The sequence below is a fragment of the Silene latifolia genome, chromosome 2 (assembly GCF_048544455.1).
Source record: "Silene latifolia isolate original U9 population chromosome 2, ASM4854445v1, whole genome shotgun sequence".
In the NCBI taxonomy this organism is placed as follows: Eukaryota; Viridiplantae; Streptophyta; class Magnoliopsida; order Caryophyllales; family Caryophyllaceae; genus Silene; species Silene latifolia.
Window position 1 is genome coordinate 5719675 of NC_133527.1, and position 6172 is coordinate 5725846.

Consider the following 6172-nt stretch of genomic DNA (forward strand, 5'->3'; position numbering starts at 1 on the left):
GGTTGTGATATGTTTATAAGGGATTCCACCCACCACTTAGTAACAAGGCCTTGTGCTTTTGGGCTTAAGTGAGGACAAATAACTGGCCCAAAAGTGCACACCCATCTTATTGGGTTGTGTTACGACAGTGGTGGGTCGGGTTGTTATATATACGGAGTGCTTGGTTTATCATATATAAATAACAAAATTACATAGGTTTTTCAGGTGTACCTTTACTCATTCGCGCCCCCTAAAATCCCCCCTCCCCCCTAAGCTTAAATCTGGACTCCACCTGACTGGCCGCATATGAAGGAGAAGATCATCCTGAGAGTTGGTTTTTGGAGTAAGGCCTGGAAGGAGAGACTGCCATATTCCGTTGAGGATTGGATTTGCAATTGGAAAGTCATCCGCACTTGGAAGGAGAAGAGGAGGCAAATTAGAGTTTAATACTTGTTCTTTTCGTTTCTTTGGTGTTTAACAGTTTGTTTGTACTATTTTGTGGTTTTTGTTCCTCGGCTCTACTCTCTGTAGGTCGGATTTATCAAAAAAAAAAAAAAATGAGTCATTCATTTTGTCAAATAAAAATTCTTGGATCGACCCAATTCTTAGACGTTTGTGCTTTGTCTTAATATTCTAATACTCAATAATTAACAAAAAAAAAAAAGTACAACATTAATCTTTAAATATAGAAAATGTCAAATAAAAATTCTTGAATCGACACAAGTCAAATTTGTGAATTATTTGCTATCTCGTTATACCCTAAGCCCTAAGGAATAACATAACACGTGTTATATTTAATAATATAATAATATACTCCATAACTAACTATATACTCCGTAATTAACATAATAAATTACTAATAATTTCTTGTCTTAATTAACAGACTTATTTAATACTCCGTAACAAATCTTGATAATACAGGGAATAGAAAACCTACGTCGATTCTAAAATAGAAACCTACTTCATCTTCATCCCTAATTACCAGTTCGACGAACTTTAGTAAAAAAGTTGCGCCACCATGGATTCGACGAATTCTAATTCCGTCTCATACAAAACTCATAAAATACCACCTGGTTACGTATTCAAGCCGAACGAAGACATAATATATTCATACTTCATCCCTACAAGAATTTGGTCTAGGAAACCTGTGCTCGGAATTGAAGAAATCGACATTTACGGTGACAAATCACCCGATGACCTGTTCGGGAAACGTGACGACCCAACAAAACACATTTACTTATTTACGAGACTAAAGAAAGAGAAGGAGACTCATACTCGGATTAAACGTATGGCTGGAGGCGGTACGTGGCTAGGACTGAAGCCTACAGTTGTTGTTCGAGAGATGAATGGCAAGAAGATTAAAATTGGTACGATGAAGCCGTTTACGTACAAAGGTGGAAAACAAGTGTGGATTATGCATGAGTATTGTATTGATGATGATTTTCTTAATTATCTCATTAATGGTCGTACTAATCGTCCCAATGTAAGTTTCTTTCGTGTTTTTAATTTGGTTCTTGATTGTTCTCTACGTCTCAATCATTTGTTTACGTTTAGTTAAAATACGGTGGAAAAGGTTTAGCTCCTCTAGTCGTGGTGTTTGATTTATTATTTATTATTATTATTACTAGTTACTCCGTATTTATCAATTTTAGCTTACTAATACTTTTTATTTAATTTTCTTGATTTCTTGAATTGGTTTGTTGAATATAACATATTGATGTTTAGTTAAAATAAGGTAAACAAATGATTGAGACGAGGGAATACATATGCTTACGTTCGATGTTGGAGTTTTCTTTGATTTGTTCATGTATGTTGTCAATGGTGGAAATGGTTTAGTTCCTCTAATCTCGATGTTTGAATAATTTTCGAAGGTATTATCATTTGTTTACGTTTAGTTTAAACAAGGTGGAAAGGGTTTAATTTAAATCCTCTAGTCGTGGCGTTTATTGATTTATTATGTATTATTATATTATTATTACTAGTTATTTATCAATTTTAGCTCACTAATACTTTTTATTTAATTTTCTTGATTTCTTGAATTAGTTTGTTGAATATAACTATTGATGTTATTATCATGGGGTATTTTCCTTTAATTAATTGTAAGGGGTATTTTTTTAATTAAAGGTAGCTAGGCAAATAATTGAGACGGAGGATAATTTTCGTTTAGGGACCTAAAATAACGATTTGTTTTTTGGGTTTGATAACAGCCTGAGAACATTGTCTTGTGTCATGTGTATAATAAGAAAGCCAAGAAGCGCAATGAAATCAGAGGAAATAATGAAGAATTCAATCAACAGAAGAAAAGGAAGACGAATTATTCAAACTGTGAAAATGTTAATGATCATCATCAGCCTGTTTTAGCCGAACCACCACAAGCATTAGCATATGATCGGTCCAATGTCGAACAAGCGCACACTGTCGTGCCACAGGGCGAAGGCGATGGCCAAGTTATGTTCATGAGTACTGATTATGGCAATGGTGACCATGAGTATTATCCATCGACATCAGAGACATATAACCAACTCGGGAATGCCGGGTTTTAATAAGTTCCTGATTTGTTGATGAGACCAGATCGAGAAAATGGGAGTAATCTACTGAATTTGGAATTTGATTACAATTGAAGGCAAGTGTGATCAGTCATCATCCTCTTATGCATGGATTTTTGATACCGCGGCTTAAGCTTTGGAAATTGCTCCAGAATTTGCTGTGTAATAATAGTAATACTTTGATAATTTGCATAATAATGAATGAGATACTCTATTTGGAATAATTGTAATCAAGTTTATTGTCTTAGTTAATTACATCAATTTTGTTATGTACACATTGATTTCTCGACTTTGATTTTTAGTGATGAATAATAGATGAGTAATCTCCTGAATTTGGAATTTTATTCAACTTTTACGAAACTAAATGCATCCAAGTAAAATGATCTTTTATTCTTTTTGTTGGGATTAATTTTGGAAAAAAAAAAGGCCTATGTAATAAAGGATCTTTCGCTTATTAAAATGTCTAATTAGGGATGGCAATTATGCCCCAAACAAAACCGAAACCGAACCGATTCGAAGGAAAAAATAAGATCCAAACCCAACTCTTAATTAATTAATAACCCTTATCCGATCCACTATTTAAAAACCCATATCCAAATCCACTATTTGAAAACCCGAACCAAATTCATACCCGATTCATTCGTGCCTGAACCCGATCCAATCAAATATTTTTGAAAAATTTAGGTTTTATTATTTGTACTTGAAATTTCGAAGTTTTTGCTTAAATGGGGTTTAAACCCAAAGTATTTACCAAAATAGTGTTACTTTGAAACTATTTACAAAAAATGGGTCCATGTCATCAATTTGTTTTTTTTTTTTTTTTTAATTGTTTGCTACCTTGTCGCTGTGCGGGACAGCGATTACCCTTAACTGCCTTCATCTTGTTGCTCTGCTCTTCCTCTGCTTACTTTAGCCGTCAATTCATGTGCTCTATAAACACTAAAATTGGATGTTTTATCTTGTTCCTTCAAGATTACCTTATACAAAATGACGCAATACTCTAAATGTAATTCTCTGCAAACCACACCCAGCTACAATGCACGCAAAACTTGTACTCATTTTGCATATGTATTCCCAATACACTTGGCTACAATACACACAAAACTTCAATACAACATATTTTCTCAACAAAAGCATTCCAACTCCATTAATCATTGAAAATATAGTCATATACCATAAAATAATGTGTAAATGTAAGGCCAGGGCGCATCCAATATGCTCTGTTTTCCTCCGTTACGGCAAATTTTGGCAATCGCCCGTGTGTGTCATATGAAACGAGATAGATTCCGATACTTGTATAAATAGTTAATATGATGACGCTTGACACAATTGTACGATGTTTCATTACCGTCGCGGCGACGCGTAAATGCTTGTTCAGTTTTCAATGGTTATATTTATGACCATATGGTGTGCTTGGTCATGACGTGAATGGTGATTTGTCGTCGTGAATGACTTACGCATGGTATCATCGTTATGTTGGTGGTGGGGCTTTCGTAGCTGGTTGTTGTTGGTTGTGCGTAGGTATTGGGGTGTTGCCGTAGTTTGTGAGCAGGGGAACTCAAGGGTAATCGCTGTCCGGCACAGCGACAAGTTAGCAGACAATTAAAAAAAAAAAGAAAAACACCAAATTGATGACATGGACCCATTTTTTGTAAATAGTTTCAAAGTAACACTATTTTGATAAATACTTTGGGTTTAAACCCAATTTAAGCAAAAACTTCTGAAATTTCAATCTTGTCATATAAAATAAATTTTGTATATAGTCAAATCAAGTTTGGGCCTTTACCCAAGCCCAATAACAATGAGACCTATAAAGGTGAGCTATGGTGTGTGGTCCATAATGCAGCCAATGTGACCCAACTCGGGCCGACGTTATCGGGCTTATGTAGCCGGTTTAATGGGACTTGTGAAGCTGTAATTGTCCCTGGAAAAAATTGCTATGAGCCCGTGTCTATGATTTCGCATGCTAGTTATATTTTCAGTGCTTATTGGGCCAAGTATAGGAATAAAGGAACTGCATGTTTCTTCAATGGGCTGGCTACTCTTACTACAAATGACCCAAGTAAGTCTCGAAAAACGGATTCTCTATCTCATTTTCGTGTCTCTTATTTTGACATTTGTTCACTAAATATGATTTACACAATTTTTTAAGTGTTATGGGGTAGAAGGAGAAAATTGGGATATAAAGAGACACATGATAGCTAATAATACACTTCATCTGTCTCGGTCATTTATTTACCTTTAGTGATCAAAATTGTCTATTAAAGGCATTTTTAAAATGAAAAGATAAATAATTGACTGAGACACTCCAAAATGAAATAAATAAATGACTGGAACGGAGGAAGTTTATATATAGTGCTTAGATATATTTGATTATTAACCTAATTAAAATTATTAATATTAATAAAATATATGTGAACAGGTCATGGAACTTGCAAATTCCCAAGTGTAACGGTTTGAAGACTGACAAGCTGGTGGATAATAATGAGGGAAAAAAATGTCACTACTTGAGATTTTATAGTTTTTGATTTTCTAGAATAACTTAGATATATTAAAATTATGTATTATGTAATAACTTGTCAAAAATGACACAAGTACCATTATACATGGTATAACAATGGTACAACCAACCTATATTTATGAGTTTATTTGTAATTTTTTTTTACCTTTGTTAGAGACTTAGAGGTTAATATTTTTTATGTTTAAGTTGGTGAGTTTATAGACTTTATGGTACAACTCGTATTTTTTAAAACAAAATTCGAAATCTTTATTATGAAACTCATATTCTACACCAACAGTTGTACTATAACTGGTGGTATAGTCTATTAGCTGAAAAAATGATAATCAACAAAAAGAACTACACCATAGTTTGATTATCCATTTTAAATTTGTAACTTCGATCTACACGCGTACTTAATAAATTCCTGAAAAGTCGATATCTCCCCAACATATAAAACAATTTTAAATAAACTCATTTTAAAATCGCCTAATTAAGATCGATCACACTACCCCTTCTATAAAACAACTTCGTGTATAAATTATTAAATTGGTTTAATAAGACACAAATAGGATTATACATCCAGTTGTACCATAAGCATGGTACAACCAAGTATAAGAATTCGAGCTTACATGTATTCTTTCTGAGCTAATTTAAATTTCATGTTTTTAATGTGTAAATGAATGAAGTCAATACTTTCTAATAAAGCTCATATTCTTTAATATAAAGCTCGGATACTTTGACACAAAGCTCAGGTTCTACACCGTACAACATATACATCTGGTTGTATAGTCCATGAATTGTTTAAAAAGCGTTACAAAAAAAAAAAAATAGAAAAGATGATAACTATTACTCATATATGAGATTCTAATAATTTCTTGATTCATGATACTAATTAACCTAGACGGAGTAAATAAAATATACATTATTTTTTTATGAATTTGTCTCATATTTTATTTTTAGGTTATGATTATATACTAGTTTTGTTATGTTGATAATGAATAAACCCTAAAGAATAATTACACGTGTTATATATGTAATAAGTCTTATAACTAACTACCTTATTATTAACCTAAATTAATACGGAGTAAATTATTGTCTTGATGGCTTTTTTAATAACAAATCCTATTGCTAAAGAAACTTGGAATTG

The 6172-nt window shown here is 32.9% G+C and overlaps 1 long non-coding RNA gene across 1 annotated transcript; it reads left to right on the forward strand.

The window, feature by feature from the left end:
- The first annotated feature begins 4302 nt into the window (after positions 1-4302).
- On the forward strand, positions 4303-5173 carry LOC141642103 (uncharacterized). Its single transcript, XR_012543190.1, has 2 exons — positions 4303-4587; positions 4948-5173. It is a non-coding gene; the product is annotated as an uncharacterized LOC141642103 (long non-coding RNA).
- Positions 5174-6172: the final 999 nt, after the last annotated feature.